Source organism: Apium graveolens, chromosome 4 (assembly GCF_009905375.1).
Source record: "Apium graveolens cultivar Ventura chromosome 4, ASM990537v1, whole genome shotgun sequence".
Classification (NCBI taxonomy): Eukaryota; Viridiplantae; Streptophyta; class Magnoliopsida; order Apiales; family Apiaceae; genus Apium; species Apium graveolens.
The window spans coordinates 73,691,156-73,705,010 of NC_133650.1; the positions used below are offsets into that span (position 1 = coordinate 73,691,156).

General features: G+C 40.5%; 1 non-coding gene across 1 annotated transcript; it reads right to left on the reverse strand.

The window, feature by feature from the left end:
* Positions 1 to 5,614: 5,614 nt before the first annotated feature.
* Positions 5,615 to 5,721, reverse strand: LOC141722246 (small nucleolar RNA R71). The gene has a single exon (XR_012575267.1). It is a non-coding gene; the product is annotated as a small nucleolar RNA R71 (small nucleolar RNA).
* Positions 5,722 to 13,855: the final 8,134 nt, after the last annotated feature.

Below are 13,855 nucleotides of genomic sequence, written 5' to 3' on the forward strand. Positions count from 1 at the left end.
TTGGTGAAAAACATTCTAAGTCAAGATCTCCACAAGTCACAGAATTAGTATTATAGAGAAGTCATTCGAGAACTCAGAAAGACCTATCAAGAACTCAGGAATTGTCTATCGAGAACTCATGAAATGCTATTGGAGATATCAATTTGTCAGATACCCATTCGAGAACTCAGAGATATCGACAAGTATACATTCATTAGAGAACTCTGAGTTATCGATAAGCCAAAGTCCATTAGAGAACTCTGAGTTATCGATAAACCAAAATTCACTAGAGAACTCAAAGTTGTCGATAAGTCAAGTCAACAATAAAGTTTCAGAGATATCGACAAGCCAACATGCCTATCAAGATGTCGAGTTCTCTACAGCTTAATTGGAGATCTCGAAGTGAAGAAATTTCTCTAAGTACAAAATTGCAGAACAGTTCAATATCCAAGGTTATAAATCAACAAACAATTCACACAGCTGGATTGACAAGTCTACAAAAAGCAGCTTGAGAGATGTGCAAGATTAATGGTGAAGATTAACTGACAAAGGAGGATCAACCAATACACAGTGGATGAAGATATGCTAATCTAGATATAGAAATCTCACTTTTCCCTTAAATAGAATGATTAGTGACAGGTTAGAAAAGTGATTAGCACTTCTTATTGTTCACTGTGTAAACCAAAGTTAACTATCATATAAAGTTAACTGAGGTCCTTTGTTTAAGATAGGACTGAAAAGATTAGAAATTCTATTCTCTCTCAAGAAAGAAGCTAAGTTCTAAACCAAGAACTTAGAGATTTTGTAGCAAAATACTGCTTGATTTTTATTATAAAATTAAGTGAGTTTTGAAGATCTTTGTTTTACATATTTGCATTGTTATTTATGTTTATCATCTATTCTACAAAATCATTGATAACAACCAACTAATAAAACCAAAGTCGATCAAAAAGTAAACATTTAAGCCAAAACACATTCACCCCCATGTGTTGTATTCATATCTAACAAATTATTAACTACAATTAACTACGAGAATTAAACACTTAATTGACACTTGAACTAATAATATTAAACATACATGAGATCATAACTTCATTACTACTTCATTCAATAGTTATCGTTATTACCCTTAGCATGTAACGGTGACGATATTAATCGAACAACACGAAACTGATAAATGCCAAATTTCATTGTACTAATACCATTCTACCAAACATCCATAATTAAGATAGAAGTTGAACATGCATCAATTATGTTGAGACCCTATATGTCTACAGAATTTGACAATACGAGCCGGCTACTAGCCATTTGACACCTAGCCACAATTAGCAATGAATTCCAATTTTTACTCCAATTTTTTCTTTTCATGCCTTTTATCATTAAGGGCCTATCATAAATTCTAAGCATAATCAATAGGTTAACCTCAAAAACCATCAAACCATGACAACCATCTAGTCCTTAAGCATACTCTAAGACTTAGTGAAATTACAAGTGTTTTTAGCATGCATGTCAACCTACAAGACTCAATTATCACTTTAACGCTATCACTACATTTGCATCAATATCACAAATCAATCGGTAAAGCAACGCAAAAGGGATCATGGTATATGCATGAGCTAAATGACATGATAAATAAAGCTATAAAATAAAAAAAAATATTATATGGCAAAAATATGCAACTATATGAACTAAACTATCATGAATATGCAACTACATGACACACACACAAAAATATTCCTTAACTACCACCCCCAAACTTAAAATCTTCACTGTCTCCAGTAAAGGTAGTAGAAAGAAACACAGGGTATACCTACTCGGAGAAATCATCATCATCACCCTCAGAGGGTGGAGTGTCAGGAGGCGGATAAGCAGAGTCCTCACCAAAAATGGGCCATTGGATGTCAGCTCCAAGGCCTCTGAAAGGGTGAGCTCCTGAGCGAACTCTGCGACTTATACATCGCATCCATCCTCCTCGACAGCCTCCTATACTGGGCATCAACCATTCCAGCACCTTCTTGGGCTCTAGAAGAGCCTGCCTCATCATGAACCTGACTGGGCCTAGCCATGGTAGCACCAGCTGCTGGACGTCCTCCTAGAAGACGATATCCCAAACTATGCTCCTCGGGCTCTCCACCCATCCACTCCTGCATCGCATTCAGAGTCACTGAGTCAACAGGAGCGGCCAGCATCTGTAGCTGCTCATGAGAAGGCCAATGAACTCCCACTGCTCTGCACAGCTTCGTGACAGTAGATGCATAAGGGATGTTGATGCAACAATCCCCCCCTCAAAAACTTCAAAATCCCTTGGTAGATGAACTCACCAAGGTCCACATAACACTCCTCATTCAATATCCCCCATAACAACCTTGCTCTCTCGATTGTAACCTCATGTGCATGCGAAGTAGGAAAAAATATTAGCACAAATAAAAGCATTCCATGCACGGGCATACCTATTCATCGCAACCGCCGGAAAAGAATGATACTCGTTAGATCCCGTCTTGAACTTCCACACCGTGCCCGGCTGACAGAGGTTAGCCACAATCAAATCCAAATCAAAATCCTCGGGGGTCTTCTCATTCCAATTCTCCTCCGTGGGCTTCCGTTGTCGCTTCCCAATAATACCGCGAATCGCCTCAGGCTGATAATCCACAGTAAGCCCACGAACAACAGTAAACCCATTCTTTTCAGCCTTGGCATTCGCATAAAACTCGCGAATCACACTCATTGGAACCGCCTCTAGTGACTCACAAAAAGAAATCCACCATTTCTCCGCAATCATCGGTAACAACTCACCATCCCTCCCAGATGGTAAAAATCCCCTCTCCTTCAAAATTGGCTTAGTCAGAAGCCTAGTATACTCCTCCTCAGCAGCCCTATCCATCAAACGGGGTCTCGCAGCAGTTCCCTTCGAAGAATCAGCAGTTGGAACGATGATGTTGCTATCAATAGTTCGGGATCTCTTGGGTGCCATTGAAACTGAGAAAAAGTGTTTACGAGTTATGTTTTGAGTGTAGGAGAGAGTTTTAAAGTTGAAAGTATATGGGAGTGTATATGGAGGAGTTGTTTGTATATATAGGGTAAGATTTAGGGTTAGAATTAGAGTAGGAGTGGGGTTTGTGGGAGAGAAAACGTGGGTTTGTGGGAGAGAAATCGTGGGTCTTTATGTTTTTTTTTGGTTTTTCTGATTTTTTCTTGTTTTTTTTATAAGGCAAAAAAATTCTGAAAGTAGGGTCCTGAGTGGCCGCTCAGGATTTCTAGGCGGGCGCCCCAGACTCCGAGCGGCCGCCCCGGATTTCCAGGCGGGCGCCCCAGGGGTTTTTGGAAAAAACTTTTTTTCTGCCCAATTTTCTGATTTTTTTTGGGTTTTTTTGGATATGGTACTAACTTCTAAAGGTTCCTAAAGGTTAAAGCCTTGGGTTGCCTCCCAAGAAGCGCTTCTTTTACGTCATTAGCTTGACGTAGAGGAGTTTGATCAAGTTAACAATTAAACGACACTAACAACTTCCCGGTTTGTCGTGTCCCTGATAAGTGGCATTTTATACCACTTAGAACATCATAAAATGACTTAAATTGGTGCATTGAAATCAAGTATTTTGTGTATTTGATGTGTTTTTTTAGTGTTTATGCATTTCAGGGTATTAGTTGCATTTCGGAGGAGTAATCATCAAGAATAAGCCTTGGCATGTGTTCATCATTGAGAGGGGGAAGAAATGGGCAGATTACGGCGAAGAAACGGAGCAAACTCAGGAATTTTCCAGAAGGGTCCTGAGCGCCCGCTCAGCAATGCTGAGCGGCCGTGCAGGAAGCTGAGCGCCCGCTCAGCTATGCTGAGCGGCCGCGCAGGGTCGGGAAAAAAAGATAATTTATTTTAGGACTTCTATTTCTGTTTGACTTCCACTTCTATGTAATCTGAGTTTTATGGGACTATTATATAAGTAGATTTGGAGACGTTTTCAAGAGAGAGGATCGTGGTATTACGCAAGGAGCGAAGGAGATAAGGAAGAAGACCGTTTTAGTACACAGCAACGAAGAGGAAGCATATTTTCTTGTGATTCTTGTTTCGTTGTAACGTTGGATGCTAGTCTTCTTACTTTGAACCTATTTACTCTTGTGACGTACTCTGATTTAATATAATTAGTTTAGTTATTATTTTCTTGTGTTTGTTTATCATGATTTCATATGAACCCATGATGATGATACGTGTTATTATGGGCTAATCGTGATCATGGGGTTGTAATGGATTTACTATGGAATTCTTTAGTTAATTGTTTAATACTTTAGTGTGTGATGATTGTATGATATCTAGTATTGGTTGTGCGTATTCGTCTTATGTGTGTCACAAACATATAAGATAGGGTGTTAATCTCTTGTGAAGCGATGGTGGATCTTGAGATTTAGAACTTGCCATGCTAGCATAGGTTCATGTACGTTGTGCATGATTAGTGGGTAACTCTAACAGTTTTATTTGCCCTATGTAATCAAAAGGAATAACTTGTGCTTAAATCGTTGTGTTGTCAATTTCTGTAGACATATAGGAACTCAACATAATTGATGACTATTCAACTTCTATCTTAATTGTGGATGTTTGGTAGAATGGTATTAGTACAATGAAAGTTGGCTTCTATCAGTTTCGTGTTATTCGATTAATATCATCACTGTCACATGCTAAAGGAAATAACAATGACTATTGAAGGAAGTAGTAATGAAGTTGTGATCTCATGAGTGTTTTATTATTGATAATTTGAAGTGTTAATTAAGTGATTAATTAAGTAGTTAATTGTAGTTAATATTTAGTCAACAATTCTAAGTGTTAGTGTCTTAACATTGAGAAGTAATCATACATTGGTGAGTGAGTTTAATTAGACAATAAATTAGTCTGAGTCTCTGTGGGAACGAACTAGAAAGTATTCTATATTACTTACGAACGCGTATACTTGTGTGAATATTAGCGTGTGTTTTCGCCCTAACAAGTTTTTGGCGCCGCTGCCGGGGACTCGGCGTATTTGTTTAGTTTATGTACTTACCATCATTGGTCATTAGGACTCAGTGATTAGGACGTAGTAGTTACTTATTGTTTCCGGTTGTGTTTCAGGTACTTTAGCGAGCGTTTATGCAAACTCGTTCTCGTACTCGCAAGAGGACTTTAGATACAGCTGAGGAGACAGACGAAGTTCTTGATATTCCGGAGAAGTTAGATTTTGAAGATTCGGATTCAGGAACTGAGCGGAAAGAACCAGTAAACATGGGTGATCGTATTGTTCAAGCTGATCCAGCTCTCATGGACTTTTCTCGACCAAAAATTGATGACATTCAGTCAAGCATTCTTCATCCGGCCATTCAAGCTAACACCTTTGAAATCAAGCCGGGCACTATTCAGATGGTGCAGAATTATGTTTCTTTTGGAGGAGCGGCGACTGAAGACCCCAACATGCACATAAGGAATTTTTTCGAGATCTGCAACACTTTTAAGTATAATGGCGTGACTGATGAGGCTATCAAGCTGAGGCTTTTCCCATTCTCATTAAGGGACAAAGCTAAGGATTGGTTATATTCTGAACCAGCTGGGTCCATCACTATGTGGCAAGATCTTGCGCAAAAGTTTCTGGTGAAGTTTTATCCAATGGCAAAGACTGCTGCTATGAGGAGTGCTCTTACTCAGTTTGTGCAGCAACCTACAGAATCTATGTGCGAAGCTTGGGAACGCTACAAGGAAATGTTGAGAAAGTGTCCACATCATGGAATGCCTGATTGGATGGTGATCACGGGTTTCTATAATGGTTTGGGGGCCCAATCTCGGCCCATGCTCGATGCAGCAGCTGGAGGCGCTTTATAGGCTAAAAGCTATACTGAGGCTTATAATCTTATCGAGACTATGGCTACAAATGAGCATCAAAACCCAACTCAGAGGATGATGCCTGGTAAGGTAGCAGGTATTCTGGAAGTTGATGGAGCCACCGCTATTGCAGCACAGCTTCAAGCGCTGTCAATGAAGGTTGATTCTCTGGCTACATATGGAGTTAATCAAATAGCTATGGTTTGTGAGCTTTGTGCAGGTTCTCATGCTACGGATCTGTGTTTTCTTGTCAACGAATCTGTTCAGTATGTGAATAATTATTAGCGACAACAGCAGCCTGTGCCAACGACCTTCATCCTAATAACAGAAATCACCCAAATTTCAGCTGGGGGAATAATCAGAATGCTATTCAGCCACCATATCAGCAAGGAGTGAGTAAACAGTTTAACCTACCTGGATTCCAGCAACCACAGCAGTATGCTCAAAGACAATCGTATCCTCAACAGGGAAGTGCAGCTGCACCTACTAGTGCTGATTTTGAGGAACTTAAGCTGTTATGCAAGAGTCAGGCGGTTTCTATCAAGACCTTGGAAAATCAAATCGGTCAATTAGCCAATGCAGTGCTCAATCGTCAACCTGGCACTCTTCCCAGTGACACGGAAGTACCAGGCAGGAAGGAAGCTAAAGAGCAAGTCAAGGCTATTACCTTAAGGTCTGGAAAAGTTGCTGATGCTGAAAAGGAAAAAGAAGGAGAAGCTGAAATTAGAGATGAAGAAGCTAAGCAAAAGGAAAAGCGGCGGAACCAAGGAAGACTACTGTTGAACACACTCTGCCTGAGGGTAATACAGGGGAGAAACAACTCTATCCTCCACCACCTTTTCCTAAGAGATTGCAGCAACAAAAGCTAGATAGACAGTTCGGTAAGTTTCTGGAGGTGTTCAAGAAACTTCACATCAATATACCTTTCGCTGAGGCTCTGGAGAAAATGCCTAGTTATGCGAAGTTTATGAAGAGTATTCTTTCAAGAAAGGTGAAACTGGATGACCTTGAGACCGTTGCTCTCACGGAAGAATGTAACGCTGTTCTGCAGCAAAAGTTACCGCCAAAACTGAAAGATCCAGGTAGCTTCACCATTCCTTGCACCATTGGCAAGTTGACTTTTGACAAGTGCCTTTGTGATTTGGGAGCAAGCATTAATCTGATGTCGTTGTCGATCTTTAAAAAGTTGGATTTGCCTGATCCAAAACCCACATACATGTCTCTACAATTGGCTGATCGTTCCATTACTTACCCAAGGGGCATAGTGGAGGATGTGCTAGTCAAGGTGGATAAGCTCTTCTTTCCTGCAGATTTTGTTATTCTGGATTTTGAGGAAGATAAGAAGATTCCCATAATCTTGGGAAGACCTTTCTTGGCTACTGGTCGTACCTTGATAGATGTGCAAAAAGGTGAACTTACTATGCGGGTACAAGATCAGGATGTGACCTTCAACGTATTCAAGGCAATGAAATTCCCTACAGAAGATGAGGAATGCTTAAAAGTGGATGTGATTGATTCTGCGGTTACTTCGGAACTCGATCGCATGCTAATGTCTGATGTATTGGAAAAGGCCTTAGTGGGGGATTTTGACAGCGATGATGAAGATGGCAACGAGCAATTACAATATCTGAACGCTTCTCCCTGGAAGCGAAAGCTGGACATGCCGTTTGAATCTCTTGGTACTTCTGACCTCAAGAATGCTGAAGGAAAGCTCAAACCATCAATAGAGGAAACACCTACCTTGGAGCTCAAGCCATTACCTGAACACTTGAGGTATGCTTTTTTAGGTGATGCATCTACTTTACCTGTTATTATTTCATCTGACCTTTCAGGTAGTGAGGAAGACAAGCTCTTAAGGATTTTGAGAGAATTCAAATCGGCTATTGGATGGACCATAGCAGACATCAAGGGGATAAGTCCTTCATATTGCATGCATAAAATTCTGCTAGAGGAAGGTAGTAAGCCGACTGTTGAACAGCAGCGCAGACTGAATCCTATCATGAAGGAGGTGGTGAAGAAAGAAATTCTGAAATGGCTGGATGCAGGCATCATTTATCCTATTTCTGACAGTTCGTGGGTGAGCCCCGTACAATGTGTACCTAAGAAAGGAGGTATCACTGTGGTAGCAAATGAAAAGAATGAGCTCATCCCCACTCGAACAGTTACAGGATGGAGAGTATGCATGGATTATCGAAAATTGAACAAAGCCACAAGGAAGGATCACTTTTCTCTTTCGTTTATTGATCAGATGCTTGACAGGTTGGCTGGTCATGAGTATTTTTGTCTTCTGGATGGCTATTCAGGGTATAATCAGATTTGTATTGCACCAGAGGATCAGGAAAAGACTACCTTCACTTGTCCATTTGGCACGTTTGCTTTTCGCAGAGTTTTGTTTGGGTTATGTGGCGCACCGACCACTTTTCAGAGATGTATGATGGCTATATTCTCTGACATGATTGGAAATAATGTCGAAGTGTTTATGGACGACTTCTCCGTCTTTGGACATTCATATGATGAATGTTTGAATAATCTTCGCGCCGTACTAAAAAGGTGCGTGGAAACTAATTTGGTGCTCAATTGGGAGAAATGTCATTTTATGGTGCGTGAAGGCATTATTCTTGGGCATAAGGTCTCTAACAAGGGTCTGGAGGTGGACAAGGCCAAGGTGGGAGTCATTGAAAATCTTCCACCACCTAATTCTGTGAAAGGAATCCGTAGTTTTCTTGGTCATGCGGGTTTTTATCGGCGATTCATCAAGGACTTTTCAAAGATATCTAAGTCGTTGTGCAATTTGCTTGAGAAAGATGTGCTTTTCAAATTTGATGATGAATGTTTGGCGGCATTCGAGACTCTCAAGAAGAGTTTGATCACTGCACCAGTTATTACAGCACCAGATTGGAAGGAACCGTTTGAGATGATGTGTGATGCGAGTGATTATGCGGTAGGTGCAGTTCTGGGACAGCGCAAGAAAAATCTCTTCCATGTGGTCTACTATGTGAGTAAGACCTTAAATGGGGCCCAAATGAACTACACCACTACTGAGAAGGAGCTCTTGGATATAGTCTTTGGTTTCGAGAAATTTCGATCTTATCTACTTGGTACTAAAGTAACAGTATTCACTGATCATGCGGCCATTCGCTATCTGGTTTCCAAGAAGGACTCGAAGCCGAGACTCATTCGTTGGGTGCTTTTACTTCAGGAATTTGAGTTAGAGATCAAGGATAGAAAAGGTACCGAGAATCAAGTAGCTGACCATCTCTCTAGGTTGAAGAATCCCGATTCTACTTCACAAGATAGGACATTAATCAATGAATCTTTTCTGGATGAGCAGTTATTTGCAGTTCAGGAGGAAGAACCATGGTTTGCAGATATTGTAAACTATCTCGTCAGCAATGTAATGCCTCCTAAATTGACCTCAGCTCAAAAGAAGAAGTTTCTGCATGAGGTGAAGTGGTATATGTGGGATGAACCATATTTATTTAGACAGGGAGCTGACCAGATCATCAGGAGATGTATCCCGTTCTGTGAGACGGAGGGGATATTACGAGACTGCCACTCCACGGTTTATGGTGGACACTATGGTGGTGAGAAGACGGCAGCTCGTATTCTGCAAGCAGGTTTTTTCTGGCCTACTTTGTTTAAGGATGCTCATCAGTTTGTTTTAAGGTGTGATCATTGCCAAAGAGTGGGAAATTTGACGAGAAAGGATGAGATGCCGTTAAATGTGATGCTTAAAGTCGAGGTCTTTGATGTTTGGGGAATCGATTTCATGGGGCCTTTTGTCTCATCTTGCAATAATCAGTACATCTTGATGGAAGTCGATTATGTCTCAAAATGGGTAGAAGTCAAAGCTTTACCAACAAATGATGCAAAGGCAGTGCTAAATTTTCTTCATAAGCAGATTTTCACAAGGTTTGGAACACCTCGGGTAATCATAAGTGATGAAGGGTCGCATTTCTGCAACCGTAAGTTCACTTCTATGATGCAGCGTTATAATGTGAATCATCGAGTGGCTACTGCCTATCATCCGCAAACAAATGGTCAAGCGGAAGTGTCTAACAGAGAGATCAAGCGCATTCTAGAGAAGGTTGTTTGTCCGTCAAGGAAGGATTGGTCTTTAAAGCTCGATGAAGCTGTTTGGCCTTATAGAACAGCATATAAAACTCCACTTGGTATGTCCCCGTTTCAGTTGGTGTACGGTAAGGGATGTCATCTACCTGCGGAGCTTGAGCATAAGGCCTACTGGGCATTGAAAAAGTTGAAACTGGATTTAGATGCAGCTGGTAAGAAAAGAATGCTTCAGCTTAATGAACTTGATGAATTTCAACTTCAAGCATACGAGAATAACAAAATGTATAAGGAAAAGGTGAAGAGGTGGCACAATAGGAAGCTACATCCTAAGTTATTCGTGTCGGGGCAACAAGTTCTCTTATTCAACTCTCGTCTCCGACTTTTTTTTGGGAAGTTGAAATCGAGGTGGTCTGGACCTTTTATTGTCAAAACTGTGTTTCCACATGGAGTGGTGAAAATTTTTGAGAATGATCCGGACCAAGCATTCAAGGTTAATGGTCAGCGTTTGAAGCACTACTATGGGGACATGGCAAACCGAGAAGTGGTTAGTGCCATTTTGTTGACTACTTGAGCAAGGTACGCAACGTCAAGCTAATGACGAAAAAGAAGCGCTGCGTGGGAGGCAACCCATGATTTGTTGTTACAGGATCCCTTAGAAGTTAATAACCTATCCAAAAACACAAAAAAATCAGAAAAACGGGGCTGAAAATTTTTTTTCCAGTGACCCCCTGAGCGCCCGCTTAGCTTTGCTGAGCGACCGCCCAGGGGTCGACTGCCAGAAAAATTTTTAAGTTCTTAAAAAAAAAAACCAGTTTTAGCCCATGAACCCACGATTTGTTCCCACTACCCCATCATTTTAACCCTTAATCCCCAGCCCTAATCTAATTTAACCTATTCCACACCCTACATATACATACACATATCCTACATATCTCCCACAAACTTCCTACACTTAAAATCACTCCCAAGCACCAAAACTCAGTTCTTAAACACTTTTATTGGAGAATCAATGGCACCCAAGAGAGCACGAACTATCGATAGCAGCAGCACAGTCCCTACTGCTGATTCATCAAGGGGTACTGCTGCAAGGCCTCGGTTGACTGACAGAGCTGCGGAGGAGGAGTACACTAGGCTTTTGGGGAAGCCGATTCTGAAGGAGAGAGGGTTTTTACCATCGGGGAGGGATGGTGAGTTGCTACCCATGATTGCAGAGAAGGGGTGGATAGCTTTTTGTGAGTCGCCCAAAGTAGTGCCGATGAGCGTGGTTCGCGAGTTCTATGCGAACGCGAAGGCCGAAAAGAATGGGTTTTCTGTGGTCCGAGGGCTGACGGTTGATTATCACCCTGCGGCGATTCGCCGTGTGATTGGACAGCGAGAGAGGAAGCCCGAGGAAGAGAACTGGAATGAGAAGACTGCTGAGGATTTTGACTTGGATTTGATTTGTGCGACTCTCTGTAGGCCGGGCACAGTTTGGACCTTCAAGACCGGCACTAATGAGTATCGTCACTTCCCGGCGATCTCTATGAACAGGTATGCCCGTGCATGAAATTCATTTATTTGTGCTAATATTTTGCCTTTTTCGCATGCACACGAGGTCACAGTTGAGAGAGCACAGTTGTTGTGGGGAATTCTTAATGAGGAGTACTATGTAGACCTTGGTGAGTTTATCTACCAAGGAATTCTGAAGTTTTTGAGGGGAGCTAAGCATATGAACATCCCTTATGCATCCACGGTTACGAAGCTGTGCCGAGCAGTAGGAGTGAACTGGCCGGCTCATGAGCAGTTGCAGTTGCCGGCAGCTCCGATTGATTCTGGGACTCTGAATGGGATGCAGGAGTGGACCGGTGGTGAGCCCGAGGAGCATGGGCTGGGTTATTGTTGGATTTTTAACGATGTTAAGGAGGAGGAATAAGGTGGAGAGAATTGGGTTTTCCAAACTTTTTGGGTTTTCGGGTTCTGGGGTTAGAATAAAATTAGGGTCTATAATAGTGTATTTATAGGCAAAATTTTCAGCTGAAATTTTCCCATAAATATTATTATTATTATCCCATTTATTATTCTCATTAATAATTAAAACACCTTTTAATCATTCATCCTTTTTCTAAACACTTTAGAAATAATTCTCTCTCTTGATTTAATTTCCAAAAATTAAATCCTTTAATTAATAATATTAAGAACTTTTCTTAATTAATTTATAATCAATTAAATCTCATTTAATCAATTATTAAATTTGCCAATTAATTATTTATTTCATAAATAAATAATTATTAGCCATTATTAATTAATTCCTCCACCATTAAATCATTCTCTTTTTATGGTGTGACCCTGTAGGTTCAATATTAAGCCGGTAGTAAAAATAAATAATAATAAAACTATTTTATCATTATTTATATAAATTCTCTAATTTATTAAATATGATTAATTAATTAATCACATTTATTCTACATCGTGAGTGATGCTTCTCAACATATCGCGACTATCCGGATAATATGAATTCACTGCTTAGAATACCTAGAACCTGTCAGTGAATAGTTACCGTACAATAAACTCCTTCTACCCTACAATGTTCCGATTAAATACAAGGCATGGATCTCGTGTCAAGCCTATCTAATTCAATCACTTTGCTTACCATTTACTATGCGTAGTTCTATGCAAATTAGAAACTCCTTTCTAATTTCATTCACTCTGGCCAGAGATTCCTGAACTAGCATAAGTGGATCAGCCTTGAACATTCGCTTCCTTCACTGGAAGGGGTAGATCCTTTATTGATCATACACTATCTTCGTGTACAAATTCCTATACCCAGAAGAGCCCTAATAATTGTCCCTGGAGACTAAGAACTAAACCAAAGCATAGTTCAGTGTACATAAGATGACTATGATGACCTCAAGTCTAAGGATACTTGTACAACTATCACTTTGTGAACAACTGCTGACACGTGAGTGAACTCCATCAGTTATTCAGCTGTGCGAGTCATGTTCAGTGAACTTATTCTATAATAAGCACCTACATACTAGCTATAGTGTCACCACACAAATGTCTATGAGAACAGACATCCTTCATAATGAAGCAAGCATAGTATGTACCGATCTTTGTGGATTATTAATTACCAGTTAGTAATCCTATGACCAGGAACTATTTAAGTTTAGAGTTATCATCTTTTTAGGTCTCACTATTATGATCTCATCATAATCCATAAAAAGCTTTACTCTAAACTATGGTATATCTTATTTAAACACTTAAATAGATAAAGCCCGTAATAAAAATAAAACAAGTCTTTAATAATATCAATGAAATCAAAACAGATTACATAAAAGTTATTCCTAAATCCTAATACACGATTGGACTTAGGACATATTCCTTTCAGTTATCGTCTTCCAGGAGGGCGTCCAGCACGAGGTGTTACTATGGCTAGGCCTGAGCGTGATGAGGCTGGTTCTTCGAGAGCTCAGGAGGGTGCTGGGATGGCTGATACCCAGTTTAGGAGGCTTTCACGGTATATGGATGCCATGTACGAGACACAGAGCAGGTTTGCTCAGGAGCTCTCCCTTGCGTTAGGGACTGCTTTTCGGGGCCTTGGAGCTGATATCCAGTGGCCAGTTTTTGGTGAGGACTCTGCATACCCGCCGCCTGATACTCCACCCACTGATGGTGATGATGATGATGACTCCGAGTAGGTATACCCTGTGTTCCTTTCTACTACTTTCACTGGGGACAGTGAAGATTTTAAGTTTGGGGGTGGTAGTTAAGGAATACTGTGTGTGTGTGTCATATAGCTGCATATTCATGATAGTTTAGTTTATATAGTTGCATAATTTATGCCATATAGTTTTTTTTATATAGCTTTATTTGTTTATCATGTCATGTAGCTCATGCATTTACCATGATCCCTTTTGCGATGATTTATCGACTGAATTGTGATATTGATGCGAGTGTAGTGATAGCATTAAAGTGATATTAAGTCGTGTAGGT